General features: G+C 34.6%; 2 pseudogenes; both read right to left on the reverse strand.

Moving 5' to 3' along the window:
- Nucleotides 1-8,448: 8,448 nt before the first annotated feature.
- Nucleotides 8,449-10,768, reverse strand: LOC114825105 (beta-glucosidase 12-like; annotated as a pseudogene).
- A 2,281-nt stretch (nucleotides 10,769-13,049) lies between these two features.
- LOC103419724 (beta-glucosidase 13-like) lies at nucleotides 13,050-16,375 on the reverse strand (annotated as a pseudogene).
- Nucleotides 16,376-17,146: the final 771 nt, after the last annotated feature.

Genomic DNA, 17,146 nt, shown 5'->3' on the forward strand with positions numbered 1-17,146 from the left:
TTCTGAGATGACATTTTGAACCTCGACTCATTGCATATAGGACATTTATCCAATGCTTCATTCTCCTTATAGAATAGTACACAATTGTTTTTGCAAGCGTGAATTTTTTTCATAACCCAATCAGAGACCATTCAACACCTTTTGAGCGTTTCTATGGTCTTTCAGCAAACAATTGTCCTTTGGTAGCATTCTCTTGATAAACCCCCAAAAAATAATCAAAACACTGGTTCAACATACGATACTTTATTTTTCCGTGCATTAGTTCCACAATAGTTGTGAGAATGGAAAATCCCTCACACCTTGGGTATAACTCTTGGTTGGCATTTTTTTAATAATTTTTCATATTCTTCAATTCTCCCTATCCATTGGTGTAGGCACGTCATCTTCCACTTCCTGATTGGTATTTGTCGACGCAAATGGAAAAACGTCATTTAAGATTTCCATGACTTGTTCATTAGGATCCATATTAGGTTCAACATGGCCCACTGTTGTCACGTTTGAAGACGAAGCATTGTGTAATTGTTTCCTGTGATGGTTCCAAATATTATAGGTCTTCACCATTCGATTCCTTACTAAATGAAATCGAACATTTTCAAAAGTTTCCCTTAACGTGTTGTTACACCCCTACAAGGATACCGGATTCTAGTTGCACCCATGTTGTGTGTACGTGCAAAGAATAAAATCCTCAATTCGTCCAAGTATTTGTTGGCGCATCAGTTCGGGTTATGCATCCACGTTTTGTCCATCATTCTTGCCACCACAATAACAGTGCAACAATCACAACAACATCTACATGATTTTCTCACCTTATGCCTCCGGTAAGGGCCCCATCCCATTCAGGAATGCAAAATTATGTCTTCGAATTAGATTTTAATGTGGAGAAATTTTGACAACATCTTTGTACAGTTCTTCAAGTGCACGACATAAATATGAAATACCTATGTGCCACCCGAAGAACGTACGGAGATGACACCAAAATTCCCATGATCGAAACCTAATCCTAACCGTAAACTACGCCGCGTAACTTTGCATTCCCAAACTGTCCAAATAATGGAACAATTCAAGCACGACATCCAACTAATCCTCAAACGGGAAACTAAGCCCCAGTTTGGGGTTGAGGTGATTTTAAAAAAAGCTCCTATGAAAAAAAGCTGGGAGTGTTTTTGGTGTTTAGTAAACTTAAAAAAAAAAGGCTTATTTTGGAAGCTGCTGTGAGAATAAGCTGAAATCAAAGGAAAAAGCTGAAGCTGTAATTTGTAGCTTTGGAAAACTGGCTTTTTTTCAAAGCACATAGAACTACAGTGCTCCTTTAATGAAAAGATCCACTATCAGACTGCTTTTTTTTCCAAAAGCACTTTTACAAAAAAGTTTACCAAACACTGCTGATTTATTTCACAACCGCTTATTCTCACAGAACAGCCGCTTATTCTCATAGCAGCTTTTTTTCAAAGCACAGCAATACCAAACCAGCCCTAAGTTTTACTAAATAAAACAAGTACAAAGTTAATTACAATTAACTTTGTACATCACAACACATATTTGTATGTCAAATACAAATTTGTACATATACAATTCAACATTAAACATAATAATAACATAAAAATCAATATAATTTAGCAACTTAATATAAAAAAATTTCACAACATAATTTCAATATACTTTAACTAATTCATATATTTTTTAAATAAAATTAAAAGAATACCTTCCAAATCGTTATCCACCGAATGCTAGTCACACACAATATCCCTATACACAACGAATTTCACGGTGCTAGTATGAAGTGATATTGATAATTTTAAATGAAAATAAGAAAAAATAAAACCCTTACCAAACACAACGAAATACGTCGATCAACCTAGAGATTTAGATGGACAAAGTTTTAGAGGAAGAAATTGAGAGAAAATGGGACCGACGAATCCCAAATTGAAGAAAAACGAAGGGAAAAATTGCAGGGGAGAAATCTACATAAAACTGCAGTTTTCTCCTTCTGCAACTAACGTCAGGTTATCAAGATTACTTTTGGAAGAACCACTTTGTGCGACAAACACATAATTCGTTGCTCAAGTTTCCTTGGGCAAGTATCCTTTTTTTTTTTTTTTGCAAAATTCTCTTTTTCATTTTTTTTATAATTTAATAATGTAATCTATTTGCGCGACGAACACTATATTCGTCTCGCAAGTTACTTTTTTTTTCTGTTTTCTTTCTTAATGTAAATTTGTTTTTATCCAATTAAAATTATCAAACCAAATTATATATTACCAAAACATTTATTAAAACTAATTTATTAACTAAAATATATATTATAACTAATGTCAACTTGTGCGTGCTCTGCAGCCCTCTGTACATCTAACTTCCACTCCTGAAACTACTTCTTGAAAAGCTTGTCGACATACTTCCGTTGCTTCTCATCAGTTTCATCAACATCCCAAACAAAATGTAATTGCAATAAAATTAAATTAAATATTGCAAAAATGTTATTTTTAAACAAAACAATTACACATTCTTTAATATAAACTTATCGATAACTGCTGCACCATGAAGTTCTTCACGTCCACAGACACCATTTTCCAACATTTAAACTCGACACAACATTTCTCCCGCACCAATCCCCCTATATCGCAAATAAGTTCGCCGTAAGCTTCAGCTGAACTTTTGTTAGCAAACGAGCGCAAACGCTTACGTCAGTACCTCTATAATGTCACCACAGCTTTCTTCATTTTGTTTCCTACCACAAAAATTTAAAATGTAATAGCCTATTAAAACAATAATTTCAACCATATCAAATGTAAAACAATTAACTCAACAATAATTTTTTTTTTACCTTTCTCTTCACGAGAACCTTCTCCTTCCCAACCTTTCGTTGACTCTAAAGCCGAATAGGCCATCGTTTGATATAAAACCTTTGCAAAATAAGGTTCTAAAATTGTGTTTATATAAAACTCGACACATTTTGAGCGACGAATACTTGGTTGCGCTAGGTTGTTATAACTGCCCGCTGTAAATGCAAGCATTTAATGTGTGACTGACAGTCTGACCGTGTTAAGAACCCTTTGCGTGACGAATAGTAGTAGTCGTCATGCTAAGTGGTCTTGCGCGACGACAGACGATTACAGTTCTCCATCAACTTCATCAACTCTTCGTTCATATCATCATCAAGAGTATACTAACACTGTTACACATATATGCAAATAATTAATTCCAACATATAACAAAACAAAATTCACAAAATTAATTATTGATCCATCAACAGCATACTTACTAATAATTCATCCATCACCACCTTCTTGACATTGTCGGGCACATATGTCCAAGAACGCCACTTAGCAGTAGGACAATTATTCCCCATGGCTACTACAATCGCATGCGCGAACTCCACATGTTGTCTCAAATCATACGGGTTGACGGGCACGCTCTCATCCCATTTTTTATCCTCCATCACAGCACGAACATAACTGTGAAGAATAAGGTTAGCATAAGGGCATATTTATAGGAAGGTTAGGGACTTTGCACGACGAATGCTGTGTCACACAAACATCTACACTAAATACAACATTGATTCCTCTGACAGTGACTTGCGTGACGAATCCTTCGTCACGTAAAGATTCACCCTTCGTCATGCATGTTTTTTGCACCAAAAATTTACCCGCGGTTTTTCTAATAGACGCGACAAGTGTATTGTTTTCGTCTAGCAAAGTTTATTTACGCAACAAAGTTATGCGTCGCGCAAAGCTGACATTTCTTGTGCGACTAAAATCCTCTTCCATCATGCAAAACTATCTTGCGCAACGATTTTTTCGTTGTCGCGCAAACGTTTGTCGTGCAAGTAGTTTTTTCTACTAGTGAGGTATATTGATGTGGCCATTTCCATCATAACTGCTTACATATTTTGTAGTAAACTTTTCTCTCCATTGTATGTCTCTACAGGTTTTTTATCTACATGCAATTGGCTTGCGACAAGCCTTTTCAACACCAGTCTTCAGAGGGAACTTAACCTCAAGGTAATAACGATGCTGAAAAATGCTTGGACTCGGAAGTTATTTGATCAGTTTATATAACTGATATAGCTTCCAAATGATTTCCTTAATTTCTGATCTGTATGAGAGACCGCTGCTACTTATGATAGAGATTTGCATTATCATTATCGCTAATTTCTTTATAATTGATAGAATCACAAATTTGTTACAATAGGATTCGCAGTTCTCCGCGTACACTTCAGGTTGGCAAACTGTACTGGTGACTCTAATGTCCCCACAGTATAAAGCATCAATGGTTGCAAAGGATGCTACCGTTAAAGGTATGGAGGTAATCTTTTAACTAAACCACGCCGTTGCTTTCTTCGTAGCATATTAGATCTTGGTATCCCTGCTTTTTCATGCGAATGTTAATGGACTGTCACCTATTTGCATATTTGAAATATGATCTATTGTATAAATAACATGGTAAATTGGTATGGTGATATGGATAATCATGACAGTGCTCTTATATTTTGCAGTCGTCGTTACGTTGGAACATTAAAGAAGGGAGGGACGTTGAATTAAGAAAAATGATTAAAGAATTGTTATTTTACAGGTTCATAGGTTATTTATCACTGTCATATTCCCCAAAGTTCATGTTTTGGACTGTTTAAATTGTTCGAGTTAACTGTAGTTGTGATCTTGTCAAATTTGGCCCATATTATATGGATTCAAAGGGAACAACAAGATTTACAAAAGTAAATGACCATAATCGAGACTAGGCAAAGTAATCTCGTCTGAATAGATAAAATCGAGATTTAAGAGCTTTATGAAAATTTGATATTTGTTGTTTGTACCATACTTCATCACTCACGAAACTAGCGAGCACCAGTTAGAAGCACACGAGTTCCTCTCCAAGAGACCAATCACAACGTAAAACGTGTCAACACCAGAATAAAACTCCTAGAGTCCCATATCAATCGCGAAAGGGAGCCGAAGACTCTCCTCAACTATACAAGGAGGTTATTCTCCTACAATTAATTCCTAATGTCATTATTGTACTTCAACTCGTAATTAGAACTCACTCATAATGATTGTGCTTTGTGAAGTCTAGTTTTATTGTTTGGCTTCCCTTGTTAAATGTAATCAATTGTACCACACATGTTCTCCTTAGATTTAGGGTTAAATTGCAACTTTTAGGATCATGCTGCTGGAAATATCACTTCAAGAGCTTAACTTCTCTCATCAAAGGTTTGTTCATTCATATGTATTTCATGTCATTATTTCCAGTTCATTCTGTCTAGTGGTTCTGTGTCGTCAAAACTTGTCGTTGCTATCACGCGAGCTGAGCACACACTTTAAGACAACCCACATGAGCCATCTGACTGCTTTTTACCGAAAATGGTTTTTCAGCCTTAGATCTTTCTAGTTTTCTTTTACACATGACACGTGCTTTTTCTTCTCCCTCGTCTTGTCTAAAACAAAGCCCACTATAAAAATTTAATCTAGGGTTTTTTCAACTTGGCTAGGAGATTTATATTTTCTGATTATCCAGATCATTGCATATTAGGGTAGCATTGTTTTCATGATTTTGATCTTTGTTTTAGGGAATTTTCTAGTTTTAAATCTTTGAGCTGACCGATTTTTGGATTCACATTAGTTTCATCTTTCAAGTGTTTGACTGCTAAAACTGACTAGCCATCAACTTCATCATAACATCATTTCCATAAGTTGATTTGATTTCGGTGCCATAAGATGAAGAGCTCAAAAGGAGCTGCCACTTCGTGAAGACCGAAGGAATCCATCTCGTGAAAGGGAAGGTTGCACAAAGGTACAAGTTGCTCCATAGATTAGGAACTAGGAATTGAGCTTGTGTGGTTATATTGTAAGAATCTTGATTTCACTAGTGGATTGGACTCAGTGGAGAGTCCCCTACTTTTAACCCTAGAGGTGATTTTTCTCCGGCCAAAAACATCTTGTGTGTACTATTGCCTTCCCTGGATTTATTTCTTACATCTTGTATATGATACATGATCATCTTGACTTGCATATAGACTTGTCCATGTATCTAAGCTTATCAAGGTTTGCATTTATACTAGACTGGACCTCAGTTAACTAGGGACATTTCTATAAACCTAGTTTTTAAATTGATTATTTCCGCTGATGGTTAACTGACAAGCGTGATCTTAGTTGACAAGGGTTGATGACTAGCCAGTCAAGCATATATAGAATTTTAATTATAGGATATTCCATTTGGAACCAATTTCATGCTTGAACGTGTGTATTGTGTAAACTCTTCACCATTAATAAGAACTCATTTACCCTCGTGGCTGTAACCCAACTTACGGTGAACCAGGTACATCTTCTGTTTACTTTCCTGTCTCTATATCTTTACATATTAGCCTCACTAGGTGACTGGAGTAACTTTGCCAAGGTGACGAATTTGACACTTTACGTCGTTTAAAAGTCTCACTTATTTTGTGCATCAACATTTTTTGTAAATAGTCTCTTACAAGCAATTGAGCCCACGTGATGCCATGAGTTTTAAAACTGTGTTAAACAGGTGGAATATATTAAAATCTATTAGCATCTTTATGTTCAACAAAGAATTAAAAATAGGTGTTTATAATACATAGCTAAAGTTTTAAAACTCTTAAATTCTTCTTTCTAAGTAAATTTGACAAATATGTACAATACAATCTTTGACCAATTCAAGCGTACACTTTTTCTTTTCTTCTATCAGAATTGTCATGTAACCCAAAGTCATATGCAAAGTCAACTAACTGAAAACATTTGTGTTCAGTTGTGCAAAAAGTTGAGTACGCTTTAATTGAAAAAATAATCATTAATACAATTAAGATGGGAAAGATGATTCTCCTGAGGAGTAAGAAATATTTTGAATTCAACAAGAAGATATTGACAAGGTTTTACATACATACCTGCAAGCTCAAAGCTATAGTATCATCTCCAATGTGGTTTTTATTTGTGGTCTAGCTTATTATTGTCCTTATTAACAAAGGAAAACTAATGAAAATGACTTGAAAACTTTGAGCTTTAAAGATAAGGACAAAATAACGGTAAAATGAATAGTACCAGGATTGACTTTTTAGTGTAAAATTGTGGTTTTTTTGTTAAAGTGAACAGTATCAGGAGTTTTTTGTTAAAGTTCCCTATTAACAATTACTACTATGTCGAACTGAGTTTCCTTACAGTAGGACCTATTAAAATGATAACTTATTACAATGTGAAATTTATTCCTAAACCCAAATAGGGACCAAAACTTTTTATGACTACAAATAAGTTATTCCTTTATGGCTTATTATACAAAATAGTCTCTGAGATTTGCATGATCAATAGAAATGGTCCCTGAGATTGAAAATCGATAGAAATGGTCTTTGAGATGGTCCACCATCCATGATTTTGGTCATTCCGTTAAAAACTCTTTGGGCAATTTTCAAAGCTTCATAACTCAATCGATGTTAAGCAAATTCGACCCATAATATATCAAAATGAAGATAAGAAAGTGCAGAAAAAGATTATACCTATGTCGAAGCCCAATGATTGCCGGAGATGGCCGGAAAATAGCTTGAAAGGTGACTAGTCCGCGGAAAAACTGAAAAACTCGCTGAAAACTAGGTAAACTTTAAACGTTCCTAACTTCTTCAATACTCAACGAAATCGAGTGATTCAAAAACAAAAAGCATACGTCCCAATGAGACGAAGAGAATGGAATCTTTCTTGATTGCTAAATGGCAGTGGTTTGGCCGAAAAACTGCTCAAAAGTGGCTAACTCGAAAATGGTTAGCCAATTTTGAGCCATTGTCCGACCAAAACACGGTCATTTAGCCTTCAAAAAAGGTAACATTCTCTTTATCTCATCAATAAGTATGATTTGGATTTTTGAATCACTCAATTTCGTTGAGTATTGAAGAAGTTATGAACGTTTAAAGTTTGCCCAGTTTCCGGCGAGTTTTCCAGTTTTCTCGCAGACGAGTCACCTTGCAGGCTATTTTCCAGCCATCTCCGGCAACCATTGGGCTTCCAAATAGGTATAATCTTATTCTACACTTTCCTATCTTCATTTTTATATATTATGGGTCACATTTGGTTAAGAAACGATTGAGTTACAAAGCTTTGAACATTGCCCAAAGAGTTTTTAAAGGAAGGACCAAAAGCATGGATGATAGACAATCTCAGAGACTATTTCTATTGATTTTCAATCTCAGTGATCATTTCTATTGATTTTCAATCTCAGAGACCATTTCTATTGATCATGCAAATCTCATGGACTATTTTGTATAAGAACCCTTCCTTTATAGAGAGGGTTTTATTCTAACATTCACAGCTCTTCTAGCTTTTTATTGAATTATTGAATCTCAAAGAATGTTTACATTATTGCAAGGAAATACAAACGCATAAAGAATTGAAATATAAAAAAAAATAAAAATAATCCACTTAAATGTTTATAATGAACATTAGCTTTCTTTGAATTTCTTCAATTCTTCTTAAGCAAATTTTTGAACCAATGTGCTGAGAGTTTTGGGTGTCTTTTCAGCCCATCGTTATAATCCACGTAGTTTAAACCAAATCGGATAGTGTATCCAGAACTCCAATCAAAGTTGTCTAACAATGTCCATGGAAAGTATCCCTTCACTTTCGCACCATTTCTGCACACACACACAAATGTTCAAATGGGTTAGGTCAATATAATGATTAAATAACCATAACATAAGAACGCTAGGCAATATATAGCCTTAATCATTTTGTTAATAACTACTTACTTGATCACCACTTGAAGGTAACACATGTGACGATAGTAGTAGTCAATTCTACTGGTATCATGAAAGGCCTTTTCAAGTGATAGTTCTGGATTATTCAACTCTGATACACCTACGTACATATTATTACACAAAAAAGAAAACGTGTTGTTTCATTTTACACCACTATAAATATGTGAAACTTTTGCAATTAGTCAAGGCTTAAAAGTATGTATTACATACCATTCTCAGTAATATAAATGAGTGGATCATTCTATTTTTCCTTTGTGTAGGGCACAAGATCGTGAATTCCTTTTGGATATACATATAACCAATCTGAAGCAGCTTGCAACACCATTTGAAGATAATATGTAAATGTTGGAGAAAAAAACTACTCCTCCAAATGCAAATAGCTCAAAATGATATATTTGATATTTACCTGTGGACCAATAAGTACTCCATTAAGCTCAGCTGCCACAATATTTACAAACACTAGAATACAATTGGTGTAAATATTAGAATATAATTAAAGTAATTAAGAAGTTAAACTAGGGAAAGAAGTACAAAGAACTTAAGCTATTCAAACTAAGTTTCCTTTTGCACTCACTTGTAAGATCAGCCCGAGGATCTGTTACGTAGCTTGCCGGTAGTCAAATGTTCTTAGGTGCACTACTTGTGTATCTAGCGGTATAATAATTTATTCCAAGAAAGTCAAATGATCCGTTTAGCAACTTGGATTGTTCATTTGTGAATTTGGGTAATCTTTTCCCAACAATTGATCGCATGGTGTGTGGATAGTCACCACTTGTTAATGGGTCCAAAAACCTACAAAACATGACAATTCCAGATATTTGCCCAATTATATTATTATATATAAAGAGTACTGCTAGCTAGGTAGTATCAATGTTTCAATTCATAAGTAAACATGTAATTGGATTGATATATAATTTAATAAGACACTTGCCATCCAAACATAAAATCCAAAGATCGTAAGGCACCAATGTTATCCCTATCAAGCCTTTTTGAGTTGCCTACACAAAAATATGAATTTTAGTTGAACAAATAGGAGCTATAGAAAAAGATACAACCTTTAGATTATCTCACTACAGAGAGTATTCCCTCGTATTACAACTCAAACATAATGATTCATATAGAATTCTCAATTAGGAGCCAATAATCTGACCCGAAAATAAAAAAGATAAAAAGTTATTGAACCTGATATCTATTTTTGTACAATTCTACAGCTGCTCCATGAGCAAGAAGAATGTGGTGTGTCACCAAGTATGGTTCAATGGCTGAATCTCCACCGGTGCAGTTTAGGTTTTGCCAAGAAGAGCATCGTCCCGGTGCATGAGCACCAACAGCATAACCCATGTTACTAAAAGTATATGGCTCATTTACCGTGAACCAGTGCTTGACTGGATCACCAAATTCCTTATAACAAAGTTCCGCATAGTCTTTAAAATGATCGTTGTAGATACACATTTATGTTACGAATATCAATATGTATTTTATCAAATTATCACTAAGAGAATAAATGTTGTTCACTTACACAATACGATGGCTTAAGAAACCACCATATTCATCTTCTAAAGCTTGGGGAACATCCCAATGAAAGAGTGTCACGAATGGCTTTAATCCTACATATTCATGATCAGTAAAATCAAATTAAAAGTCTGATTGAATGATGTTCTAAAAATTCATGTAATAATTGTTTAAGGTAGGATGATTAACCATTGCGTAGGAGTTCATCGATGAGATTGTTGTAATAATCAATTCTTTTTCTGTTAACACCACCACTAAACGTTCCATCTAATTAGAACAAAAATAACAAGAAAAATAAGGGTTATATAGTAGATAACTCGATCACATTAATTTAGTTAAAAGTATATAAAGAGAATAATTTTCTCGTAGGAAAAATAATTCTTATGCACAATTTATATGGCCATTATTGCACTTAAACTCGTCATTAGAACTCACTCATAATGATTGTGCTTTGTGAAGTCTAGTTCTATTGTTTGGCTTCCCTTGTTAAATGTAATCAATTGTACCACACATGTTCTCGTTAGATTTAGGGTTAAATTGCAACTTTTGGGATCATGCTGCTGGAAATATCACTTCAAGAGCTTAACTTCTCTCATCAAATGTTTGTTCATTCATATATATTTCATGTCATTATGTCCAGTTCATTTTTCTACTGGTTCTGTGTTGTCAAAACTTCTCGTTGCTATCACGCGAGCTGGGCACACACTTTAAGACAACCCAAATGAGCCATATGACTACTTTTTATCGAAAATGGTTTTTCAGCCTTAGATCTTTCCAGTTTGCTTTTACACATGACGCGCGGTTTTTCTTGTCCCCCGTCTTGTCTAAAACAAAGCCCAACTATAAAAATTTAATGTAGGGTTTTTTCAACTTGGCTAGGAGATTTATATTTTCTGATTATCCAGATCATTGCATATTAATGTGGCATTGTTTTCGTGATTTTGATCTTTGTTTTGGGTCAAGCTTTTCTAGTTTCAAATCTTTGAGCTGACTACTTTTTGGATTCACGTTAGTTTCATCTTTCAAGTGTTTGACTGTTGAAACTGACTAGCCATCAACTTCATCATAACATCATTTGCATAAGTTGATTTGATTTCGGTGCCATAAGATGAAGAGCTCAGGAAGAGCTGCCACTTCCTGAAGACCGAAGGAATCCCTCTTGTGAAAGGGAAGGTTGCACAAGGGTACAAGTTGCTCCATAGATTAGGAACTAGGAATTGAACTTGTGTGGTTACATTGTAAGAATGTTGATTTCACTAGTGGATTGGACTCAGTGGAAAGTCCCCAGTTTTTAACCCTAGAGGTGACTTTTTTCCGGCCAAAAACATCCTGTGTGTATTATTGCTTTCCCTGGATTTATTTCTTTCATCTTGTGAATGATGATAGATGATCATCTTGACTTGCATATAGACTTGTCCATGCATCCAAGCTTATCAAGGTTTGCATTTATATTAGACTGGACCTCAGTTAACTAGGGACATTTCTGTAAACCTAGTTTTTAAATTGATTATTTCCGTTGCTGGTTAATTGACAAACGTGATCTTTGTTGACTAGTGTTGATGACTAGCCAGTCAAGCATATATAGAATTTTAATTACAGGATATTTCACTTGGAACCAATTTCATGCTTGAACGTGTGTATTGTGTAAACTCTTCACTATTAATTAGAACTCATCTCCCTCTATATCTTTACATATTATCCTCACTAGGTGACGGGATTAACTTTGAGAAGGTGACAAACTTGACACTTTACGTCGTTCCATAGTCTCACTTATTTTGTGCATCAACATTATTTGTAAATAGTCTCTTACAAGCAATTGAGCCCGCGTGATGCCATATGTTTTAAAACTGTGTTAAACAGGTGGAACATATTCAAATCTATTAGCATCCTTATGTTCAACAAAGAATTAAAAATAGGTGTTTATAATACATAGCAAAAGTTTTAAAACTCTTTAATTCTTCTTTCTAAGTAAATTTGATAAATATGTACAATACAATCTTCGACCAATTCAAGCGTACACTTTTTCTTTTCTTCTATCAAAATTGTCATGTAACCCAAAGTCATATGCAAAGTCAGCTAACTAAAAACATTTGTGTTCAGTTGTGTAAAAAGTAGAGTACGCTTTAATTGAAAAAATAATCATTAATACAATTAGGCAAGAAGGGAAAGATGATTCTCCTGAGGAGTTAGAAATATTTTGACTTCAACAAGAAGATATTGACAAGGTTTTACTTACGTACCTGTAAGCTCAAAGCTGCAGTATTATCTCAAAAAAAATTAATAAATAAATAAAATAAAATTATTCCATCTTAATATTTTATTTGTGGCGTAGCTTATTATTGTCCTTATTAACAAAGGAAAACTAATGAAAAAAGCTTGAAAACTTTGAGCTTTAACGATAACGACAAAATAAAAGGTAAAGTGAATAGCACCAGGATTGACATTTTAGTGTAAAATTGTGGTTTTTTGTTAAAGTGAACAGTACCAAGAGTTTTTCGTTAAAGTTCCCTATTAACAATTACTACTATGTCGAACTGAGTTTCCTTACAACAGGACCAATTAAAATGATAACTTATTACAATGTGAAATTTATTCCTAAACCCAAACAGGGACCAAAACTTTTTATGACTACAAATAAGTTATTCGTTTATAGAGAAAGGTTTTATTGTAGCATTCACAACACTTATAGCTTTATTGAATTATTGAATCTCAAAGAATGTTTACATTATTGCAAGGAAATACAAATGCATAAGGAATTGAAATATAAATACATCAAAAAAAAAAATTATCCACTCAAATGTTTATAATGAAATGTAGCTTTCTTTGAATTTATTCTTCTTAAGCAAATTTTTAAACCAGTGTGCTGAGAGTTTTGGGTATCTTTTCAGCCCATCTTTATAATCCACGTAGTTTAAACCAAATCGGACAGTGTATCCAGAAGTCCATTCAAAGTTGTCTAACAATGTCCATGCAAAGTATCCCTTCACTTTCGCGCCATTTCTGCACACACACACACACAAATGTACAAATGGGTTTGGTCAATATAATGATTAAATAACCATAACATAAGAAGGCTAGGCAGTATATAGCCTTAATCATTTTGTTAATAACTACTTACTTCATTGCCACTTGAAGGTAACACAGGTGACGATAGTAGTAATCAATTCTACTGGTATCATGAAGGGCCTCTTCAAGTGATAGTTCTGGATTATTCAACTCTGATACACCTATGTGCATATTATTACACAAAAAAAATTAAATTTGGTTTCTTCCTCTAAAACTAAAAGAAAACGTGTAGTTTCATTTTACACCACTATAAATATGTGAAACTTTTGCAATTAATCAAGGCTTAAAAGTTTGTATTACATACCATTCTCAGTAATATAAATGAGTGGATCATTATATTTTTCCTTTGTGTAAAGCACAAGATCGTGAATTCCTTTTGGATATACATATAACCAATCCGAAGCAGCCTGCAACACCATTTGAAGATAATACATAAATGTTGGCGAAAAAAAACTACTCCTCCAAATGCAAATAGCTCAAAATGATAAATTTGATATTTACCTGTGGACCAATGAGTACTCAATTAAGCTCAGCTGCCACAATATTTACAAACATTAGAATACAATTGGTGTAAATATTAGAATATAATTAAAGTAAACAAGAAGTTAAACTAGGCAAAGAAGTACAAAGAACTTAAGCTATTCAAACTAAGTTTCCTTTTGCACTCACTTGTAAGATCAGCACGAGAATCTGTTACGTAGCTTGCCGGTAGTGAATTGTTCTTGGGTGCACTACTTGTGTATCTGGCAGTATAATAATTTATTCCAAGAAAATCAAATGATCCGTTTAGCAACTTGGATTGTTCTTTTGTGAATTTGGGCAATCGTTTCCCAACAATTGATCGCATGGTGTGTGGATAGTCACCACTTGTTAATGGGTCCAAAAACCTACAAAACATGACAATTCCGGATATTAGCCTAATTATGTTATTATATATAAAGAGTACTGCTAGCTAGGTAGTATCAATGTTTCAATTCATAAGTAAACATGTAATTGGGTTGATATGTAATTTAATAAGACACTTGCCATCCAAACATAAAATCCAAAGATCGTAAGGCAGCATCTTTATCTTGCTTTGAATCCGAAGCAGGCTCAAACCAGTCTGACATCAATGTTATCCCTATCAAGCCTTTTTGAGTTGCTTACACAAAAATATGAATTTTGGTTGAACAAATAGGAGTTGTGGAAAAAGATACAACCTTTAGATTATCTCACTACCGAGAGTATTCCCTCTTGTATTACAACTCAATAATAATGATTCATATAGAATTCTCAATTAGGAGCCAATAATCTGACCCCAAAAAAAAAGAACAAAAGTTATAGAACCTGATATCTATTCTTGTACAATTCTACAGCTGCTCCATCAGCAAGAATAAGGTGGTGTGCCACCAAGTATGGTTCAATGGCTGAATCTCCACCGGTGCAGTTTAGGTTTTGCCAAGAAGAGCAGCGTCCCGGTACTTGAGTACCAACAGCATAACCCATGTAACTAAAAGTATATGGCTCATTTTCCGTGAACAAGTGCTTGACTCGATCACCAAATTCCTTATAACATAGTCTTTAAAATGATCGCTGTAGATACACATTTATGTTACGAATATCAGTATGTATTTTATCAAATTATCACTGAGAGAATAAATTGTGTTCACTTACACAATACGAGGGCTTAAGAAACCACCATATTCATCTTCTAAAGCTTGGGGAACATCCCCATGAAAGAGTGTCACAAATGGCTTTAATCCTATATATACATGATCAGTAAAATCAAATTAAAAGCCTGATTGAATGATGTTCTAAAAATTCATGTAATAATTGTTTAAGGTAGGATGATTAACCATTGCGTAGGAGTTCATCGATGAGATTGTTGTAATAATCAATTCCTTTTATGTTAACGCCACCACTTAACGTTCCATCTAATTCGAACAAAAATAACAAGAAAAATAAGGGTTATACAGTAGATAACTCGATCACATTAATTTAGTTAAAAGTATATAAAGAGAATAATTTTCTCGTAGGACAAATAATTCTTATGCACAATATATATTGACATTGGTCCCAACCAAATATGAGGATGTGGAGCAACTTACTTGGTAATAATCTGGACCATGAAATAGAGAATCGGTAAGCATCCAACTCCATATCCTTCATAATCCCCACATCTTCCTAGAATGACAAAAGGATATATATCATAATAAGAAAAAAGTTTAAAATTAAATATTGAGGATCTCATTATATTGTGCTTTTTATAAAGGCTCCAATTTAATATGTTAACATGTGCCCTTCAAGTATAAACGGTCAAGAGAACAAAGTGATGAGATTCTAGACCTTATAGCGGTGATATTGATCAATAGCAACGTCTCCGTTACTACCATCGGCGATTTTTTCTGCACGTATTCAAAAACATAATGGTGAAATCCATATCATATGCAAAGTACTTTATGTGCATGCGTATTGATGAAGTATATACATATATTGTACATATCATATGACCACGTACTATTTGTCTCCCAACAAATTGCATGGTTATCAGAGGGGTTGGAGTTTTTTAGGTATACTTGTCCTCATCAAGAAAAGAATGAGGTGCTAATTATACTCCTTTGAAATGAAGTAGCTAAAGTTTTCATATTACCAATTGATTAAAACACAGACCTGGATGTTTGTGGGTGTAGGTATCCCATATGCATGGTCCTCTTCCATCTTTTTTTACTGCACCTTCATACCGAAATATACATACATGCATATTCGTAAGTGTACTACCACACACGCAAGGAAGATGTCAACATTATAATTCATGCATGGATGCTAACTGCATGTATAAAATATACCAATAAAATGGTAAATAATCCCAGAAGATATATATATATAATACATATATATATTGACCTGGTAAGATGCAGAACCTGTGCCAAATATGAACCCTGTTTCAAAACTGTTGCGATTGAGAAATTCGCAATGAACAGGTGGATCCGTATTAGCAGCTTTGCTATTTGTCAATGCAAAGCCAATGAGTAGCAGCACACCAAAGAGCAAAGATCTTGAAGATTTCATTGCCATAACTTGGGAATTTTGATATCGATCGAGATAATTAAGTTGTCCCTTCCTGGAATATTGCATGGGGTTTATATAGAGGAAGGGAAGAAGGGATATGGTGTCTACGTACTTGCTCATGAGAATAGTAAAAAAGGTCGTACCCAGTGCACAAGGCTCCCGCTTTACGTAGGGTCTGGGAGAGGTGAATGTCGGCTAGCCTTACCCCCATTTATGAGGAGGCTGCTCCCAAGTCTCGAACCCGAGACCTACCGCTCATGGGCGAAGGCACTTGTCATCGCACCAAATGTGACCTCTTGCTCATGAGAATAGTAAAGGGTTAAAATTCGAATTGAATTTTGAAGTCCTAGTTTAAAGACCAGGTCATGGTCTGCAGTTTAAAAGAAAGCACGTTTCATGGGAAAGGGATCCTCTCTGGTTCCCTTCCACCAAATTCACCAATCAGAACCCTTAAAATTTGATCCAACGGTTAAAGTTATTATAACTTTTAAAGGGGGCCCTGTTTTTAGTCGTTTGATCAAATTTCAAGAGTCCGGATTGGTGGAATTGGTGGAAGGGATCCGGAGAGAATCCCTTTCCCGTTTCATGAAACCAAAAGTTGCGTATGTACGTAAAAGAATGGATAATCCTTGCATTCCACCAACGAGGAATGCACATGTTCTACAAATTTTACATTGGGATGGTTCAGTTTCTTAATATTTATTTGAAGATCATCTAAACAAAAAGAATTAATCGAATTTAAGATCGTTTAGTCATCTAAATATATGAATCATATTC

The sequence above is a fragment of the Malus domestica genome, chromosome 05 (genome assembly GCF_042453785.1).
Source record: "Malus domestica chromosome 05, GDT2T_hap1".
NCBI lineage: Eukaryota > Viridiplantae > Streptophyta > Magnoliopsida > Rosales > Rosaceae > Malus > Malus domestica.